The sequence below is a fragment of the Phyllobates terribilis genome, unplaced genomic scaffold, assembly GCF_046119375.1.
Source record: "Phyllobates terribilis strain yellow unplaced genomic scaffold, ASM4611937v1 Scaffold_14__1_contigs__length_39327217, whole genome shotgun sequence".
Classification (NCBI taxonomy): domain Eukaryota; kingdom Metazoa; phylum Chordata; class Amphibia; order Anura; family Dendrobatidae; genus Phyllobates; species Phyllobates terribilis.
This window is the reverse complement of record NW_027362774.1, coordinates 22,863,418-22,889,488: the sequence shown is the minus strand read 5'-3', so window position 1 is coordinate 22,889,488 and position 26,071 is coordinate 22,863,418.

Genomic DNA, 26,071 nt, shown 5'->3' with positions numbered 1-26,071 from the left:
TTCAGAGAATTTTTCACAAAACTAACTATAGTATGGTGAGAGATTGTGCCGATAGCGGTATGGCAAGGTGCACGAGACATCACGGCCATCGAACGGACAAGGCGGGTAATAAATATTCGGATGGGAAAATTTAGAAGAGACAGAGGCGGTGTAGTGATACAACACCGACAACTGGAAGGAGATAAAGCATGCCTCATACGGCCCGACGGTGTTCACTTAATTGATATTGGACTGGACATATTCCTGTCAGGACTCCAGGATGGAGTGGAACAAGCGTTAAGAGTGGTGGATGGGGGTCAGAGTCCTGCATACGAGTACGCAGGATCCTCCGTGGCCTGGAAATAGAAAGGACATGTTGGAGAGTTACACTTGTTGGCCAACTTGCTGGTGTGGAGACCCAGGGCATGCTGCAACAAGCTGAATTATTTTAGAAATAAAATGCCTTTCTAATGGAATGAGTATAAAGAGTTAATAAAGCTGTGACCGATCCTCACCCATCCAGTTGTAAGAGTTACATTATTGTATTGTCAAGGAAAGGGGGGCGGTAGGGGGGCTGAGCGTCTGGGTTTGGTTATGGGTCCCCACAGTCTGTCTAGGCTAGATGCATTTAAAAATTCTTATTAGATACACAGGCGGTGCAGCTTGCTTCGCAGCTGGGCTACTACGCCCAAAGTATTGCCTAGGCTAGATGCAGTTAAAAATTCTACGCTGACTAGCAGACACTGAAGCTTTGGAGCAGACCTCTGAGTAAACAGCTCTTCAGACTCAACCATCTGTGTTACCCCAAGCCATAGTGTATGTAGTTTCTTACAGTTAAAAGGGGGGGGGGGAGCGACCCAACCCACCTGGAATTGACGATGCCAACGTCACGTAAAACACAGCAAGGGGACTCCAAAAAGAGTTTCCATTTTTTTTAAAAATTGGGCACAGACACCACTTTAGTGGCATCAATTGCCCCAGAGTTGCTTAAAACAGTTGGTGAGGTGATTTTACCAAATCCTCAAGCTTTTAGTCTCCCCAGGATGACACAGGGGTAGAAAAGTCCTTGCAGATCCATGATTTGTTCATCTTTATGAACGTGAGTCTGTCTACATTCTCAGTGGAGAGCCGCGTGCGCTTATCTGTCAGCACACCACCAGCAGCGCTGAACACACGTTCAGAGAGAACGCTGGCTGCGGGGCATGACAAGATCTCCAAGGCGTGGGTGGCGAGCTCCGGCCATTTTTCCAGATTGGAATCCCAAAATGAGCAAGGGTCCAGTGTAGGGCCGGCTCCAGGTTTTTCTGGGCCCCGGGCGAAAGAGTCTCAGTGGGCCCCTTTAATATATACCACGATTCATGATGCACAGATACCGCAGAGAAATCTATATATATAGTACAATGCAAAGATTTCACTTCTTACATTACATGAGCGATATCTATTGTAAATTCCACAATAGCTCAGAAACCAGCGAATCGCTCCACACAGAATACTGGCCCCCATATAAGGCCCCATACGGAATACTGGCCCCCATATAAGACCCCATACGGAATACTGGCCCCCATATAAGGCCCCATACGGAATACTGGCCCCCATATAAGGCTCCATACGGAATACTGGCCCCCATATAAGGCTCCATACAGAATACTGGCCCCCATATAAGGCTCCATACGGAATACTGGCCCCCATATAAGGGTCCATACGGAATACTGGCCCCCATATAAGGCTCCATACGGAATACTGGCCCCCATATAAGGCTCTATACGGAATACTGGCCCCCATATAAGGCTCCATACGGAATACTGGCCTCCATATAAGGCTCCATACGGAATACTGACCCCCATATAAGGCTCCATACCGAATACTGGCCCCATATAACGCTCCATACAGGATACTGGTCCCCTTATAAAGCTCCATACAGGATACTGGCCCCCATATAACGCTCCATACAGGATACTGGTCCCCTTATAACTCTCCATACAGGATACTGGCCCCCATATAATGCTTCATGCAGGCTGTTACTCCCCACATAATGCCCCATACAGGCTGTCCCCCCCTTATAATGCTCCATGCAGGCTGTTCCCCCCACATAAAGCACTATGCACTCTGTCCCCCCCCCGCCTTATAATGCCCCATGCAGGCTGTTCCCCCCCTTATAATGCCCCACGTAGGCTGTCACCCCTCCTCTTTATAATGCCCCATGCAGGATGTACCCCCCCTCTTTATAAGGCCTCATGCAGGATGTCACCCCCTATTTATAATGGCCCATGCAGGATGTCACCCCCCTCTCTTTATAATGCCCCATGCAGGATGTCACCACCCTCTCTTTATAATGCCCCATGCAGGATGTCACCCCCCTCTCTTTATAATGCCCCATGCAGGATGTCACTCCCCCCTCTCTTTATAATGCCCCATGCAGGATGTCACCCCCTCTCTTTATAAGGCCCCATGCAGGATGTCACCCTCCCCTCTCTTTATAATGCCCCATGCAGGATGTCACCCCCTCTCTTTATAAGTCCCCATGCAGGATGTCACCCCCCCTTTATAATGCCCCATGCAGGATGTCACCCCCCCCCATATTATGCCCCATGCAGGATGTCACCCCCCCATATTATGCCCCATGCCTCCATACATTAAAAAAAAAAATCAAATACTCACCTCACTCCTCCTCACCTGCTGCAGCTGCTCGGGTCCGGACTCCAGCGTCGCCGGCATCTTCCCGCTCTGTGCTCCCTGTGACGGCTCAGGGGAGTGCTCGGTGGAAAGATGTCACTGCACCCTCTGACCTGAGATGTCACAGGGAGCGCAGAGCAGGAAGACAGCGGATCTGCGGAGGCACGGGGAGAGGTAAGTATCCGGCTGCCGGGGCCCCTGAGCAAGCGGGAGAGAGCGGGCGCTGACACCGCTCTCCTCCGCCCATAGCCCGGCGGGGTGCGCGACCGCCAGTGGGACCCTCTGCCTGCTCAGGGCCCCGGCACTTGCAGGGGTGCGCCGGGTGCTGACGCCGGCCCTGGTCCAGTGACACAGTCATGGCTTTGATGTTCACTTGGAGATACTCCTGCACCATCCTCTCTAGGCATTGACTATGTGTCAGACTTCTTGTCTCCTGTGGCCTTGCAAAGGATGGTCTAAAAAAGTGGTGAAACGATTCCACAAAATTGCTGTTACCAGCAGATACTGTGTTACTGTTACGGTTTGAGTGATGAAGACTCGACAGTCCCACGGTTTGCAAGTTAGAACTGTGAGATTCACTACATGCACCACTGGTGTTTTGTGGAAAAGCACATGTAAGATTCTGCAACAGCCTCTGCTGATACTCCTGCATGCGTCAATACCTTTCTATGGCAGGAATTATTTCGGCAAATTTACTTTTGTACCGGGGATCTAAGAGTGTGGCAACCCAGTAGTCGAGATTACTTCAAATTCTGACAATCCGAGGGTCATGTTGCAGGTAGTGCAGCAAGAAGGCACTCATGTGTCTTGCGCATCCAGGAGGACCAAGTCCTTGTTGTGTTGGTAGCGAGGTAAGAATCATTCTTCCTTCCTCTGCAGTCTCCCCCCAACCTCGCACAACAGAAATGTGATCAAGGTCTCCCTCATCTGATGAGTCTTCCATGCCCATCGCCAGTTCGTCCTCCACTTCTTCCTCGGCTCCTGCACCTTCCTCAAGTTTGGCTGCTACCATGCGCCCTGGTTAATCCCTCTCCCCCACCCTCCTATGCCTGCCGCCTTGGTGCTGCCAACCGTCTCAACCTTGGAGATGTTATCCCTTCCGCATACGACTCCTCCTCTACTTCCTCCACCTCCTCTTGTCCCACCACCTGACTCTGAATTCTGTTTAACGTGTGCTCCAGCATGTAAATCACCGGAATAGTCATGCTGATAATGGCATCGTCGTCAGCACTAAACATCTTCGTTGCCATTTCAAAACTGTGCAGAAGGGTGTGTGGCGCCCCTGAGGGTTCAGTCGCCACAGAGGTACTGCATCTCACCCAGAGGTGTGGTATCTCACCCTCAGGTAAGGAAGGAGTATGGCTCGGGACCCTAACACCTGCATCCAACACATACCCGCAGTGGGGGTAGGGCGAGATTGCTCCTAAGGGAGAGCACAGTCCCAGGTCCCTAGCTGGTGGGAGGGTCCTATGTAGTGGGTGTGGGTGGAGAAAGCAGCTTAGGGGAGCACATGACAGGAGGAGTATAAATAGGAAGCCATCTTAGAAAGAGCAAGCCAGTCAGAGGAGAAGAAGTGACAGGAGCAGAGGCTCTGCATGAGCTCTGCTCCGGAGGCGGGCCTAGCCTGGGAGGCCCAGGACTGAAGGAGAAAAGAGAGGAGTGGGAGCAGGAAGGCTCCAGGAACCGAAGTGACCCTAGGGGTATGGGCCGTGCAGAAGGTCACCCGTACGCCCGCTGCTACCAGGAGGTAGAGGGGTCAGGCCAGATAAGGGGAACCTGTCCCTCAACTAGCGGAGAAACAGCAAGGCTCAACTAGAAACCGGAGGCTGCAGCATTTCATGTACTGCAGGCCAAAGTCCACACCAGTCACACTAAGAAGGTAGCCACATAGGACCCAGGGGACGGAACACACGTCGCCCGCCAAGGTCCGAGGATACCGGATAGAAGTGTCACTGGGTGTGAGGTGCAGGGAGAAGGCCAGAGAAAAGACACACAGAAGGGGGTCCTGCTAAGTACTCCGGAGCTATCTGGGGGTGGACTGAGCCCCTCACTGAGTACACACAGCACGACGGGGAAGATTGCTCTGGTACCTGTAATCTGGACTGCAACAACTGTGAGTAAAGATCTTGGGACTGCATCACACGGACTCTGTGTTCATTACTGACTCCCTGCACTACAACCACCATCATCCACCCACACTGTCCTCAAGCTACACTCTTCCTGTGGGGAGTAATAATACCATTGCTACAAAACCACCAGCTTCAGAGGACTGTTCCGCAGAGGCGGCCCCTTTGGCCGCACTCCACAGGTGGCGTAGTCGGACATTATAAAACCCATATATACAAATTACCCTTGGATTGACCGCCCTGGGTCACAGACCGGGTCACCGCCACAGTGACTACAACCCCCAACGTCTACCGGCCCGGCTCCGGGTACCCCACGGCCCAGGGGGCGCGTCAACTTCATAGGTCCCTGATCTGAGACCACTCCTGCAGCGTGATTTGCCCCACCTCTGGATCTCGTTGGCCCAGGCTATACGTCAGAACGTATTGCACCAGGGCTTGTCAGTGCTGCCACAGTCGCTGCAACATGTGCAGAGTTGAATTCCACCGTGTTGGCACATCGCATTTCAGCCGGTGAACTGGCAGGTCCAACGACTTCTGTAGAGATGAAAGTCGTTGAGCTGCGGGATGCGAACGGCGGAAGTGAGCACACAGCGACCGTGCCCTCTGCAGAAGGCCATCTAGTCCGGGATAGTGGGCTAAAAATTGCTGGACAACCAGGTTCAATACGTGAGCCACACAAGGCACGTGTGTGACATTGCCCCGGCGAAGGGCCGCACCCAGGTTTGCAGCATTGTCGCACACGGCCTTCCCTGGTTTCAGGTCCAGTGGAGACAACCATTCATGAAATTGGTTCTCCAGAGCTGACCACAACTCCTCAGCTGTGTGACTCACATTTCCCAGACATTTCAAAGTAAACACCGCCTGATGACGTTGAGCCCTACTGCCAGCATAGTAAGGAGGTGTGCAGGATTCCTTCTGCGCAGTTAGAAAGCGGGTGGCATGACCAGACAGGCTTTGGGTGCAGGTGGAGGACCGAGAGGAGGTTGAGGAGGCAGAAGCAGTGGAGGAACTTCTAGATAAAGAGGATTGATGTACAACTCGTGGGGACTACAAGACTTGGACAGCAGCCCCTTGTCCTGCTGTCACCATAGTTACCCAGTGCCCAGTCAGCGACATGTAACGCCCCTGTCCATGCCTACTCGTCCAAGTGTCTGTGGTGAAATGCACCCTGTCACACACAGAGTTTCTCAAAGAAGCGGTGATGTTGTGTGCGACATGCTGGTGTAGCGCAGGCACACCTTTCTTTGAGAAGTAGTGCCGACTGGGCATCTGGTACTGGGGTACTGCGACGGACATAAGGTCTCGAAAATCCTCTGTGTCCACCAGGCGGAAAGGCAGCATTTCTGTAGCCAGCAGCTTGCAGATGGTGAAATTCAACCTCTTAGCTTTGTCATGGCTAGGAGGAAATGGTCTTTTACTTGTCCACATCTGAGGGACCGAGGGCTGACTGTTGTGCTTAGACGGGGTTGAGTAGGGTGTCCCCGGCAAACTGCCGGTCTGTGAGGAAGATGCAGGCGGAAAAGTTAGGTTGCCTTGATCCAAAAGTGGTGCTCTCGATGTCAGAGAGCGCTCAACACCATCCGGTGTTTCCACTTCCAAATGAAATGATGACCTGCCAATCACACTGGCTGTTGCGGGTAAAGAGGTGGCAGGTCTGCGTCCAAAAACATGTGTGACTGCTGTCCCCCCAGTCACAGAGGTTGAAGAGGCCGCGGATGCACAAGATGGGGCAGACGGTGGTTGGCCCGGCCTGCTAGGCCACATTGTAGCACAGTGAGCTTCCCACTGCAACTTATGCTTCATATCCATGTGACGGTTCATGCATGAAGTACTCAAACTATGGATTTTTTGGCCTCTACTTAGCTTTTGGTGACAAATATTACAGATAACATGAGTAGGGTCATCCTTATCGATCTGAAAAAATGCCCAGGCTATGCAAGGCTTAGAGCCCATGCGACCTGAAGAGCCACCACGACTTGTGGTCAGAGGCAGAGTTGTGGTTGAGGATGCAGTTGTTGACGTGCTTCCAGTACTCCGTCTCTGTCCAGGAAGGCGCAACCTAACCTCGTCGTCAATAGCATCTGTGACGCCCAGCTGCGCTTGGTATCACAGATCCTAGAAGAGTGCATTGATGGAATCCTCCAGAAGAGGCCCCCATAAACATTCACTAGGCAGTTCAGTTCCTCTGAAGAGTTCCTGCAGTAGAGAAGCCTAAGAGAGGTCAGTCTGCAGTGGAGCTCAGTCTAGTCTAGAGAACTCAGTTAATAGTTCAGCAGTGGAGCACGAGGCTCCTGCTAGCTAGATTCAGGGAGCCCAGTTAGAGCTTAAGGTGTGCCGGCGCCATAAGATCGGTGAAGCGCGGCAAGCTGCCATTAGTGTGTATAGCCTAGTGAGGGCCCGAGAAGGCCGAAGGCGAGTGGAGAGTTAGTACATAGGGGGCAGAGGAGCTTAACCAGCTCACCCCGAAGCATTTACCGGACACCGGATCCGAGCTTACCAGGATCTCTATGACCCAGTAAGGCATAACCGGAATCCCTGGAGAACTACAAGTCCCAGGATCGCTAAGGTGCTGATACATAACAGAGCCAGGAGAAGCTTAGGCCCCGCATACTGGGAGCGTGAACTCCAAGACAAGGCCCTACCACAAGGTCAGCCAGCGCAGGACAGAGACAAAGTTAGGCCTAGCTCCAGGCAGGTCAGAAACTTACTACGCAGAGGCATGGAACAGGAGGCCCTACACCCGCTCATTGGGGAGGATCCTGATATGTACCCTTCACCCTACAGTGCTCCGGGATTTGCCTGAATTTCCACCAGTAAAAGGTACTGAAGTGACTACCGTGTCCGTTCCCGTTCTTGCTCTGACCCAGCTGGGTCTCGCCTGTCCTGCATTCCCCCTGCATACGCTTTTCTGAGGCCTAGCTCCACCTGTGGGGAGCTATACCATTGAGATGCCTTATCACCGGCCTCAGTGGACTGCTGCAGCGCTGGTGCTTCTCACCAGATACCACAGGTGGCGTCACGAACTCTTATAAAATTGACAATTATCCACCCTTTTAAAGAGTGACCCCAGGGTACGGGCCCGGGAGCCGACCACCGCGACATCCCAAAGGCCAGGCAAAGGCCCGGGTACCGAGTCATCCCCATCCCCTGGGCTAGTCACATCCTCCTCCACCTCCTCTGCTGACCTCATCGACTGGCTGACTGTGGGTTGACAATAAGTGGGATCTCCAACCTCGTCATCATCACCCTGTGTGTTCTCACACCCGTCGTCCTCAGAGCCAACCTCTTCCTGCCCTGACCGAAAAGTGAAGTTGTCGCTCCAATCAGGTATTTGAGTCTCATCATCGTCTTCATCATTGTCTCCACCAACAGGAGTTACAGTTTGGGAACGAGGGTCTACATTATGCTCAGAACCTTCTTCATCTGGTCCTGGATCCGACTCATAAAGATTCTGGGCATCAGTGCAGATCATTTCCTCGTCTGGATTAACAGAAGCTCTGGAGCAGACCTCCGTTTCCCAGGCTATAGTATGAGTAAACAGTTGTGCAGACTCAACCATCTGTGTTACCCCATACTCAGACGGGCAGCTGGAGACTTGGGAGCTGTGAGGAAGCAAGTGCGATTGAGGTGACACCTCTGAGGACTGGAGTATTTGTGATGTTGAAGTTGAGGTGGAGGAGAGCCCACTTGAAGGAGCACTTGATATCCGTTGAAGCACCTGCTGTTTTTGTGCCTCATCTGGAATTTGTAGCGATGGGCGTGTCCGTAAGAAAGGGATCGTATCACATTGTCCACGAAAAGAAGTAGACATCTTAGTTTGGCTGGAAGATGGTCCTTCTTCTGCAGATGCTACTCCCCCCCACCGCGGGGGGGCTCGACCCACTAGCGGACAGGCACCAGTATTGGGAGAGGGGGGCTGGCCGTCAGGGTCCACCGCGGCTCTGGCACAAACCCAGCAACACGGAGGTCGCACGGGCAGGAGCGAACTGGCCATGTGGGCTTTGCACTCCAGCGTAGTCCCTCTGCCCGCTCGCGCCCGTAACCTCAAAGGGATGCGCAAGCGGCTTTTCTTCCCAGGGGTGTTCCCCGCCCAGCAGGAACGTGGGGGAGCTCAGGTCGGCCTTCCACTGTACTCCCTTACCTCCCTCGCCCTCTTTCCTTCTTCCGTTCTCCATCTAACCCCTCGGCTCTGTGGTGTCCGCTCTCCCTCCAGCTCTCTCCTTCTCACAGGTGGACTACCGCGTGTATTCACACTGTGGCGAATCTTTTGGGCCCAGGCATAAGAAGTTGTCGAGGTAATGGATAATATGTGCCCCCTTAGAAACGTCCATTACAACCCATTCGAGGAAGCAACTAAACGCCTCAAATAGTGAGCAGGATCTGGAGCACCCCATGGGCAAACAGCGATCTATATAGTATGCTCCTTCCCAGAAGCAGCCCAATAGGTGGACACTATTCGGAGGCACAGGTAGTAAGTAACCAGAACGCCGCATCAATGTCTGTTTTGGCCATTAGGGTGACCCTTCCCAACTTCTTGATCCGCCTGATTGCCTTGTCAAAGGATGTACAGTATATACTACTGTACTTGGTTCCGGTCGATGTTGTCGTTTACTGACCTGCCCCTTGGATATGACAAATGGTGGATTAGTCCGAATGTATTGGGTTCCGTTTTTGGCACAACTCACAACAGGGATACCACTACGTCTTGTAAGGAAAGTGTTCTGAATGGAACCGCCATTCTACCTAAAGATATTTCTTTTTTTAATTTTCTTGTCACGACGTCTGGGTGTTGGTAGGCTGATTTTAAATTTTTACTCCAGCCTTTCTTGATTTTAGAAGGGCATGACATGCCTATATCTGTGTCTCCCCCTCCTTTTACTCCTCCACCTCTTTTCTTTTCGCATGTGTCTTCTGAGCAGTTTGTCAGCTTTTGGACACCTTTGAAGTGTTTTCTATGTGTTTCTATGTGTTTTTGTTTGCCTGCCATTGGTTTTAACGGTGTTCGACGAACAGTTCGACGAACATACGGGTGTTCGACGAACCGAACCGAACTCGAACACTACGGGGGTGGCTCAACACTACTGTGTACATACATTACATTACTGATCCTGTACTGATCCTGAGTTACATCCTGTATTATACTCCAGAGCTGCACTCACTATTCTGCTGGTGCAGTCACTGTGTACATACATTACATTACTGATCCTGAGTTACATCCTGTATTATACCCCAGAGCTGCACTCACTATTCTGCTGGTGCAGTCACTGTGTACATACATTACATTACTAATGCTGCACTTGACTCGCCCCCTGGGCCGTGGGGCACTCGGAGCCGGGCAATAGGGAGACGATGGGGGTAGTAGTGGCAGCCCGGTTCCGTGGCTCAGGGTGGTCAGACCAGTGGCAGTCCCTCTATAAGTTTTAAGTGATGTCCGACTATGCCACCCGTGGATTGCGGTTATTAGGAACCGAAGCTGCAAGACAGTCCCCTGAGGTTGATGGTGTGTGCAGCTGAGATTATATAACTCCCCACGGGAAGAGTGTAACCCCAGGGCAATGTGGTGGATGGTGGGGGTGATGGTGCAGAGAGTCCCAGTGCCGTTAGTGCTGGAGGAGCGAAAGAGTACACAGACAACGTACTACAGTCCAATGCCTTTTACTCACAGTTCAAGTGCTCCGGGTCACTTCTGCGCAAGCCGTGACCACCCAAGCCGTGCAGTGTCCACCAGGTGAGGGGCTCGGTCAACCCCCAGGCAGTTCAGGAGCATGGCACCGGACCCCCTTCAATCCTTTCTCTGGCCTGCCTCACCAGTGACCCACTTTTGTCCAGCTGCCGCGGATCTACGCGGGTAAACGTGGGCCCCGTTCCCCGCTGTCCTATATGGTGCCTTCCTAGCAGGTTTGATGAGGTGTCGCACCAATAAATGATCGCGACCTCCGGTCTTTGGCTGAGGGTTGTTTCTCCTCCACCAACTTGGGATCCGGTACCCTTAATCTGCCTGACCCTTCACCCTGTATTCTCGTGGGTTCTTAGGGTCCCTTCTGCCTTCTTGTTCCTGAGCCCTTCTGTTTCTTCCTCTCTTTCTCTGCTGTTCCTTTCTGTTTCTGTTCCTTTCTGTTCTTGTTCCTTTCTGTTCTTGTTCCTTTCTGTTCCTGGCCTTCACCCTAGGCCTGCCTCATGGAGCTGGGCCCAGACTCAGCCACAGCTCCCTGTCAGCCCTCTCTGGCCGAACTCCTTCTCTCTCTTCTCCTCCTGCTTGAACTGACCTTCTTCTCCCAGAACTAAGATGGTGCCCACCTTATATACCCTCCCCTAGTGTGTGAGCTCAGGTGACCAGCAACCAATGGGCTCCTTCCTACGCTCAGGAACCGTCCCCTATCTGCTCCTACATCACCGGGTATTCCTCCCCCCTCCCCACTCCAGCAGGGACATGGTCTGTCGTGCCTACATTACTGTCTAATGGGAGCACCGTTGAACTGTCCCTCGGAAATGGGGTGAGTGTCCTGTATGCAGCTAACTGAGCCCTGGTCCACACTCCATCCTTACCCGGGAGTGGAATACCACACCTCTGGCAGAGGTGCAATACCCCTGTAGCGGCCGAACCCTCGGGGCGCTACATACTGATCTTACAATACATTTTGAAGGTGTCTAGATCACCTTGTGTTAGAAATAAGCCTTGTAAAGCTAATGGGAGGAGTGCGACAGTAATTTGGTGAATATTTTCAAATTCATTTCTAAACAAAATACAGTAATTATCATGTGCGCTCCCGATGCCCTGTCTGCCTATACGCTTCAGCTCCTCCCCATGTTTTTTTTGTTCTTTTATGCCCTTCAAATGCACCCAAGATAAGCAATGCACGCCATTTCCCTCATCACGGCCTTCACATCTGTCCTGCGTCTCCCTGAATAAAAGACATAGAAACATAATATTTATCAGCATTCTAAGTGACAGACGTGAGAGCTGCTCTCCCGGCTCGATCTGCACATCTGTGAGGATGTTCTTGCTTCCCTGATAACTATGTAAACAGGTTATTTACAGAGAGGCCGACGCCATTAAACAGCAGAATCAAAGGGAAACTTTTCATAAGGTGTTTATCAGGAGCGGAGCATATTTTTGGCAAGAGAATAAATCTCAGTGGGATGCACCTTGAAACGTAGGACAAACTCGCCATGATCTCCGCTCTCCTCCTGACTTCAGAACAGCAATCTATTTATTAAATGACAAGAAAGGAGCAAGGCTGAGAAAAGTATACAGGATGCAAATTCTGAAGGCGCCGCTTGTGAGTTACAGAACTGGTCAATGCATTAATTCATTTTATTATCTGATACTATAAGCAGTGAGATTGAAATAAAGGGGGGGGGGGGGGTAATGCAAACAGAAAAATCCCATCACAATGCCCTGAAATTATCGGTTTATTCATCATTTTTATAAAGTGTGCAAAGTGATACAAAATGTGTAATCCTGGCCATGTGTGCATGTGACACGCCCCCTGGGCCAGTGCTGTTAGGGGATTACCCGGAGCCGGATCAGATGGGGGTTGTAGTCTCCGAGTGGCTGTGACCCGGCCCGTGCCCAGGGTGTCAAGCTCAGTGTGTGGCAGTCCTTATGATGTTACTAGATGTTCTTTTGTGTCGACTACGCCACCCGTTGATTTGCGGTCAATACGGCCGCCGCTGCAGCAGGATCCACTGAGGTTGATGATGTGAGTGCAGCTTAGGTAGTATAACCCCCAAAGGGAGGGGTATAGCCTCAGGGGGTCAGCCGTGGAGGATGGTGGTTGTGAAGGTGCAGCAAGGAGACTCAGAGGCATAAAATGCAGTTCCAGGGTTTTACTTACTGGTGTTGCTCGGGTCACTGTGTACAGCAGTGACCACCCAAGCCGTGCTGCGTCCACCAGGTCCTGGACTCGGTCAACTCCCAGGCAACTCCGGAGTGTGGTCCTGAGCTCCTTTCTGTCTCTCCCTTCTTCTGGCCGTTCCCACCAGGGATCCACCTAAGTCCGGCTCCCTCGGGCCTCTTTTTGGTCAAGCCTCCTCTGGGCTCCCTGACCCTATTCTTGGTCTGCCTTCCGGGTGGATTTAGTGGGTGATCGTAGCAGATCCTGCCCACGACCTCCGGTTCCTGGCTAAGGTGTGCTGTAGCCTCTGCCAGCTTGGGATCCGGTACCCTGTTGCCGACCCTTCACCCTATTAGCTCTCTTATGGGTTCTTGGGGTCCCCTCTGCGCCTCTGGGTCTCTCTCTCTTCTCCTCTGCTCTGCTTCTCAGGTTACACTCTGACAGACTGACTAACTGACTGACGTCTCACAGACTGACGTCTCACAGACTGACCCTGATCTAAGATGGTGCCCACCTTATATACTCCCTCTATGTGTGAGCTCAGGTGACCAGCACCCAATGAGCTCCTAGCACTACCCAGGCTGCTCCCCCTATCTGCCCCTACACTACTGGGATGTTCCACCCCCCTCCCACTCCAGCCAGGAACAGACTCTGTCGTACCTGCACATTTCTCTAGTGGGAGTACCATCGGTCTGTTCCCCGGAAATGGGATGTGTGTAGTGCATGCAGCCTACTAGCTCAGTTCCACACTCCATCCTTACCCGGGAGTGGAATATCACACCTCTGGGTTGAGGTGCAATACCCCTGTAGCAGCCGAATCCTCAGGGTGCTACATTCCCCCCTGGTAAATCACAGCACGTCCTCGGGCTGTAAGATATAAAAAACATCCAAAACATACAATTTTTTTTTTTTCATAAACATAAACATATAAAACATATAAAACATCATATACATCATCAGCAGCAATAAACTTTTCATATATAACATTCTTGTTTCTGGTTCCTCCGGTCACGGTGCAACTTGTGACCGGGTAAAGTGCTACAGTCTCTTGAAGAAAACAGTTTCCTATAAAACCGGTAGGGGGCGCTTTAGGAAGCGCAACTATATACAAGGGGAATATGGCCGCTCTCAGTCCTCGGCCAGGTATTAGGAAAGGAATGACCGCTCTCAGTCCTCGGTCAGTGGGAATAGGGACACACGGGTTTCAGTTCAATCTGCTGGTCCCAACGGGGACTATATTTTAACTAGAACAGTTCTTATACCCTGACGGGTAACTTTATACAGTCTCTCTCTACCGTACTTCAACGACGGCGTCCTCCTGCTCCTTCTTTAGATTCTTCAGACCCGTCCGGGTCCTCTTGCTCCTCCTCACACCGCAGCTCCTCCTCCGTCAGGCGATGCACATGGAGGGCGTAGGGTCCTTTGGCACACTTGTGCCGGGTGAAGGTGACCTCGTCCCCTACATACAGGTCACGACCTCTGTGTCCCTCCGGCAGATGGCTTTCTACGTCTCTGCGGGTTACAAAGACGTCGCCGGGGGTCTGATGGTCTCTAATAAAGCCCCATCCGTGCTGCATGTTGAATTTTATCACAGTCCCGGTGGAAGGGGGACCATGAGCTGCACGGGGATTCCTCCTGGTCCGGCTCTTCTGCTCCGCGCTCCTTATCTGCGCTTGCTGTTCCCGGACCCGCCTCTCTCTCCGCTCCCTCTCGAAGACTTCGAGCTGCTGGCGGCAGCACTCTGCACGCTCTGCTGCGGCCGCCCGAGTCTCCTGAGTGAACCCCATGAGGTCTTCTCCAGTGGGGTACCACTCGAACTGTGCCTCCTCCAGCGGGGGCGAGGTCCTCTTTACGGGCTTCGGAGCCGGAATCAGGGGCTCGCACATGGGCCTTGCTCTCTGGAGTTCCAGCTGAATGTACTCCTGGGGCCATATGAAGGGCTGCCCATCCGGGCACGTATGCTGGGCAAATAGATTTTCACCCAGGTGCAGCACTCTAGATGTTGAGGGCGCGTTGATGGTAGCTGCGCCCGGGTCGACCAGGCCTTGCGACCAGGCTTGGGGCACCTTAAAGGCAAAGGGCACCGTAAGAACGGCGGCGCCCTGGGTTATTCGGCCCTGCGACCAGGCCGGTGGCTCCGCGGAGGTAGGGGGCGCTGTTGGTATTGCGGCGCCCGGAGGTACTAGGCCTTGCGACCAGGCCGGTGGTATTTCCTGCTTGGCCACGCTCGAGGTCGAGGCGTGTGACGTCACAGGGGTCGCGGCCGCGGTTTCCGGTTGAGGCCTAGTCGGCGGCGGTGACGATGCAGCGACGGGCACGGCAGGGGGAATTTCGGGCTCTGCGACGGGGAGCTGGGGCAGGCACGCGGTTTCCCGGCTCGGGGTAGAGACGTCCCCTTTACCTGCCTCCGTCCGTTCAGCTCCCTTCTCGGCGCCGTCTCCTGCCTTCATTCCTCCTGCGCCATCCTCAGAGGCGGTCTGTCTCCTCGTCTCGGGTGGCGTGCTCCGCTGACGGGTGCCGGTCTGCTGGGCCATCTCTCGGCTCCACTCCGCCAACGTCTCTCGCTGCACCCGGGCCATCCTCCGTGCGAGGCCCTCCAACGCGGTCTGTGCACACTCCCGGTCTCGGGGGAGCTGTGCTAGGATCTCCAGCAGGCCTTCTGGAGTGGCGACCTGCAACAGGCTCCTGACCACTGGGTCGGTGCTGCCTGACTCTCCCTCCATCTCCGGGTAGGCTCTCTCTGGACTCTCTTCCAGACGTCTTGTCTCCGGGTGCGCTCTCTCCAGACTGCTCCAGGCTGCACCCATCTTTGCTCTCTTGTTCTGTCTCCGCCCACATTGAGGGTGGTCCCGGGGCAACTTTGTGATTGTCAGTTCCAGGGGCAGTTCTCTTACGCTGATGGACACTTCCAGCATCACAGTCTCTGTTGGTGGGCGCGGTTTCCGCTTTTGGCGCCATTCTTCGACCTGGCCCACGATGGGAGGTGGCCTTTTGCCACCCTCTGGCACGCCCATAATGGCGTCCGCTCCCCCAAGGCGGGAAATCTTCGGAAATGGCGGGAATCGTCTCCCAGTGGCGGGAAACTCCATGGATGGCGGGAAAAAGCTGCAAATGGCGGACAACCGGCGGGAAACGACCTGTGATGGGGTCCGTTGGCGGGGACCCTCCGGAACCGGCGGGAGACTTCTTTTTAAGGTAACGGTGAACTTTTCTTCAGGCACGCAGTACCCGGTTGTTGCGGGCACGTTATCCTGCCGACTACGCCAAAATTGACGCGCCCCCTGGGCCAGTGCTGTTAGGGGATTACCCGGAGCCGGATCAGATGGGGGTTGTAGTCTCCGAGTGGCTGTGACCCGGTCCGTGCCCAGGGTGTCAAGCTCAGTGTGTGGCAGTCCTTATGATGTTACTAGATGTTCTTTTGTGTCGACTACGCCACCCGTTGATTTGCGGTCAATACGGCCGCCGCTGCAGCAGGGTCCACTGAGGCTGATGATGTGAGTGCAGCTTAGGTAGTATAACCCCCAACGGGAGGGGTATAGCCTCAGGGGGTCAGCCGTGGAGGATGGTGGTTGTGAAGGTGCAGCAAGGAGACTCAGAGGCATAAAATGCAGTTCCAGGGTTTTACTTACTGGTGTTGCTCGGGTCACTGTGTACAGCAGTGACCACCCAAGCCGTGCTGCGTCCACCAGGTCCTGGACTCGGTCAACTCCCAGGCAACTCCGGAGTGTGGTCCTGAGCTCCTTTCTGTCTCTCCCTTCTTCTGGCCGTTCCCACCAGGGATCCACCTAAGTCCGGCTCCCTCGGGCCTCTTGTTGGTCAAGCCTCCTCTGGGCTCCCTGACCCTATTCTTGGTCTGCCTTCCGGGTGGATTTAGTGGGTGATCGTGGCAGATCCTGCCCACGACCTCCGGTTCCTGGCTAAGGTGTGCTGTAGCCTCTGCCAGCTTGGGATCCGGTACCCTGTTGCCGACCCTTCACCCTATTAGCTCTCTTATGGGTTCTTGGGGTCCCCTCTGCGCCTCTGGGTCTCTCTCTCTTCTCCTCTGCTCTGCTTCTCAGGTTACACTCTGACAGACTGACTGACTGACTGACGTCTCACAGACTGACGTCTCACAGACTGACCCTGATCTAAGATGGTGCCCACCTTATATACTCCCTCTATGTGTGAGCTCAGGTGACCAGCACCCAATGAGCTCCTAGCACTACCCAGGCTGCTCCCCCTATCTGCCCCTACACTACTGGGATGTTCCACCCCCCTCCCACTCCAGCCAGGAACACACTCTGTCGTACCTGCACATTTCTCTAGTGGGAGTACCATCGGTCTGTTCCCCGGAAATGGGATGTGTGTAGTGCATGCAGCCTACTAGCTCAGTTCCACACTCCATCCTTACCCGGGAGTGGAATATCACACCTCTGGGTTGAGGTGCAATACCCCTGTAGCAGCCGAATCCTCAGGGTGCTACACATGCAGGACCAAGGTGTCATGCTAGGTATGAGAAGGACCCAGCATACGACGATAGGAAAAGGGGGGTAGCCCAATAACTAAGGAAAGGGAGAGTGGAGACCCCTAGGCAGATTTAACAACACCCTAACTCCCCTATTGTCCCTACATAGGTTCCGCATATATCGCCGAGCAGGATACCTTAGCCCTGGCTGACCATAGAGCTAGATCCTAGGTAGGGAGGGGACGGGGTGAGCACAAGTCAGCCCCCACTGCAACTAGACAAACAAGGGAAACAGAGAAGGGGATACACTTAACTTTGAGAAGTCACCAGATAGATCACGACTACAGTCCACAAAGGAACTCCAAGAAGAATCTAGTCGACTGCCAGAACTCCAGACCTGAATAGAGGAATATACTCTATCACCGGCGATTCTCTGGAGCAACTGTATTTAAAGATCCAGCAAGGGTGTGTTAATTAGCAGCAGAAGGTGGAGATCACCGCTGGATCCTAGAGTCCAAGACAGGGAGGAATGATGAAAGGATCAAGAAGGTAATTGCAAGGCCAAGCACAGCGACCTTCTACAGCCGGATCCAGAATGACTGTCAAACCTGACACACCCGTGACACTGATGACCATCTTAAAATTCTGGAACAGCCTATAAACTTTAGATACTATCATATTAGTTTTATTCTGCAACTTAGGGGCAGTATTATACGCTCTTCAACAATTAATAACAATACCAAGAAGGAAAAGTTATGGAATTCTGGAAATCAAAGGGCGGAGACAGAATTTTCATCATATCTGGATTATGGATTTCTTCAGTCTGGAGTAAGAGCAACGTGCAGAAATCCCAGCACTTCCAGCCTCGGCTGCTATCAATGAGGTTATTAATTGTTGTATGAGGAAGGTTATGCCTCTTAATGCACTTGGGAAAATAATCAAGATCCGCTGCTGGCAGTTCCTTTTGCAATTACTGATCAATGGCTACCATGTCTTGAGTGTCTTTGGACTTGTGTCCCATCAAGCACATCAGGGACGTCATTCATCGGTGATTATACCAGCAGCCAGCCATATCTGCCAGCAGCGGATTTGATGATTTTCCCAAGTACATTCAGTGGCAGCAGAAGATCACTCAGATGACCATTAATAACCTGTAAGTGCGGGGATTTCTGCCCACGGCTCATACTATATACAGAATATATTGAGATGCTTATAAAATCCTGTTTTCATTTTTCATCCTTTGAATATCATTAACATGTCTATCCATCCTGTGATTTCCATAATTCCATGACTTTTTCCTTCAAGTTGTTGCAAATTCACAGTTGAAGAGTGTAGTAGTTCCATTCTTGTACATTCAGTGGCTTCAAGAAGTATTCATACCCCGTGAACATTTCCAAATTCTTCATGTTACACCCACAAACTTAAATATATTATATTGGAATTTTATTTGATAAACCAACGCAAAGTAGCAAGTATTTATAAAGTGTAAAGATAATTATAAATGGTTTTCTAAATATTTAAAAAATGTAGATCTGAAACTTGTGACGTGTATTTGTATTCAGCCCCCCTGAGTCAATACTTTGCTGACCTTTGCTGACCACCTTTCACTGCAATTACTGCTGCAGGTCTTTTGGGATCTGTCTCTATCAGCTTTGCACATATAGAGGTGACATTTTTGGATGGAGATGTCTGTGAATAGCAATTTTCAAGTCTTGCCCAAGTCAATGGGATTTATGTTTGGGCTGGACTGTGAAGGTGAACCTATGCCCCACTCTCAAGTTGTTTGCAGCCTCTAACAGGTTTTCCTCCAGGATTTCGCTGTATTTAGTTCCATCCGTCTTCCAAACAATTCTGACCAGTTTCCCTGTCCCTGCTGAAGAAAAGCCTCCCAAAGCAGGATGCTGCCACCACCATGTGTGATGGTGGGGATGATGTTTTCGGGAGAGATGTGCAGTGTTATCGTTCTGCCACACATAGCATTTTGCATTTAACCCAAAAAGTTCTACTTTCTTCTCTTCTGACCAGAGCACCTTCTTCCACGTGCTCGCTGTGTCTCCAACATGGCTTTTTCCAAACTGCAAACAGACTTCATATGACTTGTTTTCAAAAATGTCTTTCTTTTTGCCACTCTTCCATAAAGGGCAGATTTGTGAAGTATAGTTGTCCCATGGACGGATTCTCCCACCTGAGCTGTGGATCTCTGCAACTGCTCCACAGAGGCCATGGGTCTCTTGGATGCTTCTCTAATCAGTGCTCTCCTTTCTTTTTACTTCAGATGTCAGTTTAGATAGACAGCCATGTCTTGGTAGGTTTGCAGTTGTGCCATACTCCTTCCATTTTTGGAGGATGAATTGAACAGAGCTCCATGATATGTTCAGAACTTGGACTATTTTTTTTGTAACCTAACTCTGCTATTTTTCTACTTCACAACTTTATCCCTGACCTGTCTGGTGTGTTCATTGGTTTTCATGATGCTGTTTGATCCCTAATGTTCTCAAACAAATCTTTGAGGCCTTCACACAACAACTGTAGTTATACTGACAAGAAATGACACAAAATTGACTCAAGTTACTAATTCTGACTTCTGGAGGCAATTGGTCACCTGGGATTTTATTTAGGAGCACCAGACTACAGGGGGCTGAATACAAATGCACCTCACAATGTTCAGACTTATAGCTTTAAAAAAATTAGAAAACAATGTATCATTTCCTTTACACATTACAAACTCTCTCTACTTTGTGTTGGTATCATTTAAAATCCCAATAAAATACATTTAAGATTGTTGGTACATTTGATGCAGTATTATAGTAGTTATATTCTTGTACATAGGAGCAGTATTATAGTAGTTATATTCTTGTACATAGGGGCAGTATTATAGTAGTTATATTCTTGTACATAGGAGCAGTAATATAGTAGTTATATTCTTGTACATAGGGAGCAGTATTATAGTAGTTATATTCTTGTATATAGGAGCAGTATTATAGTAGTTATATTCTTGTACATAGGAGCAGTATTATAGTAGTTATATTCTTGTATATAGGAGCAGTATTATAGTAGTTATATTCTTGTATATAGGGGGCAGTATTATAGTAGTTATATTCTTGTACATAGGGAGCAGTATTATAGTAGTTATATTCTTGTACATAGGGGCAGTATTATAGTAGTTATATTCTTGTACACAGGGAGCAGTATTATAGTAGTTATATTCTTGTACATAGGAGCAGTATTATAGTAGTTATATTCTTGTACATAGGAGCAGTATTATAGTAGTTATATTCTTGTACACAGGGAGCAGTATTATAGTAGTTATATTCTTGCACATAGGAGCAGTATTATAGTAGTTATATTCTTGTACATAGGAGCAGTATTATAGAAGTTATATTCTTGTACATAGGGGGCAGTGTTATAGTAGTTATATTCTTGTACATAGGGGGTAGTATTATAGTAGTTATATTCTTGTACATAGGAGCAGTATTATAGCAGTTATATTCTTGTACATAGGGGCAGTATTATAGTAATTATATTCTTGTACATAGGAGCAGTATTATATTAGTTATATTCTTGTATATAGGGGTAGTATTATAGTAGTTATATTCCTGTACATGGGGCAGTATTATAGTAGTTATATTCTTGTATATACAGTAGGTGTAGTATTATAGTAGTTATATTCTTGTACATAGGAGCAGTATTATTGTATTTATATTCTTGCACATAGGGGGAAGTATTATAGTAGCTATATTCTTGTATATAGGAGCAATATTATAGTAATTGTGTTCTTGTATATAGGGGCAGTATTCTAGTAGTTATAGTCTTGTACATAGGAGCAGTATTATAGTAGTTATATTCTTTTACATAGGGGGCAGTATTATAGTAGTTATATTCTTGTACATAGGAGCAGTATTATAGTAGTTATATTCTTGTACATAGGGGGCAGTATTATAGTAGTTATATTCTTGTACATAGGGGCAGTATTAAAGTAGGTATATTCTTGTACATGGGGTAGTATTATAGTAGTTATATTCTTGTACATGGGGCAGTATTATAGTAGTTATATTCTTGTACACGGGGCAGTATTATAGTAGTTATATTCTTGTATATACAGTAGGTGTAGTATTATAATAGTTATATTCTCGTACATATAGGGCAGTATTATAGTAGTTATATTCCTGTACATAAGGGCAGTATTATAGTAGCTATATTCTTGTACATAGGGGGCAGTATTATAGTAGTTATATTCTTGTACATAGGGGCAGTATTATAGTAGTTATATTCTTGTACATAGGGAGCAGTATTATAGTAGTTATATTCTTGTACATAGGGAGCAGTATTATAGTAGTTACATTCTTGTACATAGGGGCAGTATTATAGTAGTTATATTCTCGTACATAGGGGCAGTATTATAGTAGATATATTCTTGTACATAGGGGTCAGTATTATAGTAGTTATATTCTTGTACATAGGAGCAGTATTATAGTAGTTATATTTTTGTACATAGGAGTAGTATTATAGTAGTTATATTTTTGTACATAGGAGTAGTATTATAGTAGTTATATTCTTGTACAAAGGGGGCAGTATTATAGTAGTTATATTCTTGTACATAGGAGCAGTATTATAGTAGATATATTATTGTACATAGGAGCAGTATTATAGTAGTTATGCTCTTGTACATAGGGGGCAGTATTATAGTAGTTATATTCTTGAATATAGGGGGCAGTATCATAGTAGTTATATTCTTGTACATAGGGGGCAGTATTATAGTAGTTATATTCTTGTACATACAGGGCAGTATTATAGTAGTTATATTCTTGTACATAGGAGCAGTATTATAGTAGTTATATTCTTGTACATAGGGGGCAGTATTATAGTAGTTATATTCTTGTACATGGGGGGCAGTATTATAGTAGTTATATTCTTGTACATAGGGGGCAGTATTATAGTAGTTATTAGTGTTGAGCGAGCATGCTCGACACTGCTCGGTACTCGGGATGTTCGGCGAGCACCGAGCATTTCCGGGTTATTCGGGCGGGAGCTCGGGTCTCCGCCCTGCATGTTTGGCGCTCTTTACAGAGCCAATGAACATGCAGGGATTGCCAGCCAGTCACTGTAATGCCCCAGCCATGTTGTTTGTGGGCATTACAGTGATTGGCTGGACGCACAGCGTCACCTCGAGTATTTAAAACCGGTCGCCGCCATCTTGGACACAGTCGCTCCGGATCAGACAGTGTAGGGACAGCGCTGCTGAGCTAGGGAGAGATTTATCCTGCGAAATAGTTCGTGTAGGGTCTGTAAAGGCTGCCAGATCAAACAAACAGTTCTTCTCAGGACTAATATCCATCCCAGATATCAGGCAGGCAGGCAGGCAGGCTGTATAGGAGACGCAGTGGGGTTATACCAGCAAACACTGCATTACAGTCCTGTGTGCTCCTGTTTCTGAAATTGCTGGACTTAGCTCCAGGTCTCGGGGGCCAGGAAAAATACTTTTTTTTCATCTAAATCCTCTTTTTTTTTCCTCCTTCACACTGTACAAATACCCGTCTTATTAACCTATTGGTGTCCCCCCCCCCAAAAAAAAAAAAAAGTGTGTCTCGGATTTTTCAGACACAAATATATCTGTTGAAAAGAGTCTGGTATAGGCCACAGAAACAGAAGTGTGGTTTTGCAGTTCCATGGGTGAAATCTCTGTATTATCCAGTTTTGTGCTTTTTGTATCTAAAAAAAAAACGGTTTGAGTGTGTCGCTCACTGTTCAGCCGCAAATATATATATATTTATAAAAGTCTGGTATACACCAGTAAATTATAACTGTGGTTTTGCTGTTCCACGGTAAAAAATCTCTATTATCCTACTTTTGGCATTTTTTGCTGTAAAAAATAAATAATAGTGTCTCCTGATTGTTCAGACACAAATATATCTGTTGAAAATAGTCTGGTATACACCAGTAAATTATAACTGTGGTTTTGCTGTTCCACGGTAAAAAATCTCTATTATCCTGCTTTTGGCATTTTTTGCCGTAAAAAATAAATAATAGTGTCTCCTGATTGTTCAGACACAAATATATCTGTTGAAACTAGTCTGGTATACACCAGTAAATTATAACTGTGGTTTTGCTGTTCCACGGTAAAAAATATCTATTATCCTGCTTTTGGCATTTTTTGGCGTAAAAAATAAATAATAGTGTCTCCTGATTGTTCAGACACAAATATATCTGTTGAAAATAGTCTGGTATACACCAGTAAATTATAACTGTGGTTTTGCTGTTCCACGGTAAAAAATATCTATTATCCTGCTTTTGGCATTTTTTGCTGTAAAAAATAAATAATAGTGTCTCCTGATTGTTCAGACACAAATATATCTGTTGAAAATAGTCTGGTGTAGGCCCGAGAAATACAAGTGTGGTTTTGCAGTTCCACGGGTCAAATCTCTGTATTATCCTGCTTTTCGCAATTTTTTGCCGTAAAAAAATAAATAATAGTGTCTCCTGATTGTTCAGACACAAATATATCTGTTGAAAATAGTCTGGTATACACCAGTAAATTATAACTGTGGTTTTGCTGTTCCACGGTAAAAAATCTCTATTATCCTGCTTTTGCCATTTTTTGCCGTAAAAAAAAAATAGTGTCTCCTGATTGTTCAGACACAAATATATCTGTTGTCTGGTGTAGGCCCGAGAAATACAAGTGTGGTTTTGCAGTTCCACGGTTCAAACCTCTGTATTATCCACTTTTGGGCCATTTGTATCTAAAAAAAACAATTTGAGTGTCTCGCTCACTGTTCAGCCGCAAATATATATATATTTAAGAAAGTCTGGTATACATACACCAGTAAATTTTAACTGTGGTTTTGCTGTTCTCTATTATTCATCTTTTGGTATTTTTTCCGTAAAGAAAAACAGTAATATTTTCTCCCTGATTATTCAGATTGTTTAAAAGAGTCGGGTGTAGGCCAGAGAAACAGAACTGTGGTTTTCCTCTTCCACGGTTCTAATCTCCTTTTTATTACCCTTTTTCCATTGATAGTGTGAGTGTAAGCTATTTTACTTCCTTTACAATGGGCAAGGCGCGTGGCAAGGGACGTGGAAGTGGACGTTCTGGTGATGGTGCGTGCAGAGGATGGGGCCGTGGCCAAGGTGAAAATGTGCCACAACCAACAGCCACATCTTCTCGCTCCCACTTCTTGACCGAATTACTAGGGAAGCACAGAACAACACCAGCATTGCGAACTGATCAGTGTGAACAGGTTATTAATTGGATAGCAGATAATACTTCCAGTTACCTGGGCACCACCACCTCCGGCCTGTCTTCCACACGGTCGACTCTTAGTAGCCGTGAGTCTCGACCGCATACTCCTCCTCACCCTGATGCTCCTTCCTCCCACCATGCCGAGTGTCGTCAGACAGCAACTGATCCCACACTTGGACACTCTGAAGAGCTGTTCACTGGTCCATTTCCAGATTTGTGCCCCTCGCCTGCTCCGCTTGAAGTGGTGGAAGAGGAGATCCCATGTAGCGATGCACAAATATTTGAACAGGCACGGCCGCAGGAAGTCGACACTGGCAATTTGTCACAAGAGGTGGACGATGACGAGACACAATTGCCAGGAAGTGAGGAGGAGGATCGTGGTGCGCAAGTGGAAGAGGAGGAGGTGGTGGATGATCTAGTAACTGACCCAACGTGGCAGGAGGACATGCAGAGTGAGGCCAGCAGCACACAGGGGGAGGGAGGCAGAGTACCCCAACAGGCAGGAAGAAGCAGTGTGGTAGCCGCAGACAAAAGTCGGGCAACCGTTCCCCGTAACACCAACACGAGGGACGTTGCCAGTACAAGCGGTAGGTCTTCCAGAGTCTGGAATTTTTTTAAAGACTCTGCTGATAACCCCAAAAAAGCCATTTGTACCACCTGCCATGCCAGCATCAGCAGGGGTTACAAAACTACCAGCCTGACCACCACCAGCATGATCAGGCACATGGCAGCAAAGCACGCGACTTTGTGGGGCGAACCCCATGGTCCACGACCAGTGTCAGCGGGTGTCACCACTGCTTCTTCCGCTGTTGTGCATGTAAGAGAACCCCCTGTTGTGCGTGCAAGGTAATCTCCTGTCCATACTGCATGCAAAGATGCCCCCTCCTCTCAGTCTTCACTTGTTATGGCAGTTTCTCAAGAAACAGCATCAACGTCCAGTCCACGTCCCACCGCAGCGTTCAATTGTCCATATCCCAGACCTTTGAACGAAAGTGGAAATTCGCAGCTAATGCCCCACAGGCCACAGTCCTAAATTCGCACATTTCACGACTGCTTGCCTGGTGAAGACGGAATCCTTCCGCAACCTTATGGCGGTGGCCGTCCCTCGGTACTCTGTCCCCAGCCGACACTATTTTGCCCGGTGTGCCATCCCCGCACTACACAAGCACGTGTCCCAAAACATCTGCCGTGCCCTCAACAACGCAGTTACTGGGAGAGTCCACCTGACAACGGACACGAGGACAAGTGCTTGTGGCCAGGGACGGTACATCTCCCTGACGGCACACTGGGTAAACATAGTGGAAGCCGGGACCCAGTCGGACCTTGGGACGGAACACATCCTCCCCACACCGAGGATTGCGGGCCCTATGTCAGTCAGAGTTGCCCCCACAGTGTACAGCTCCTGTGCATCATCCTCCTCCTCCTCATGTTCAGCCTCCATCTCAGATATCAACACGTCAGTTACAAGCTGGAAGCACTGCAGTACTGCCTCTGCCAAGCGGCTACAGGCTGTGCTGAAACTCATAGGCTTAGGTGATAAACCTCACACTGCTTGTGAGTTGTGGACAGCTGTGAAAGAGCAGGCAGATCTGTGGCTGAGACCGCTGAACCTACATCCAGGCATGGTCGTGTGTGACAATGGCTGTAACCTGGTGGCGGCTCTGAGGCGAGGCGAGATCACACATGTACCATGCCTGGCTCATGTGCTTAACCTCGTGGTTCAGCGGTTTCTTAAATCGTACCCCGAGTTGCCAGATCTGCTCGTCAAAGTACG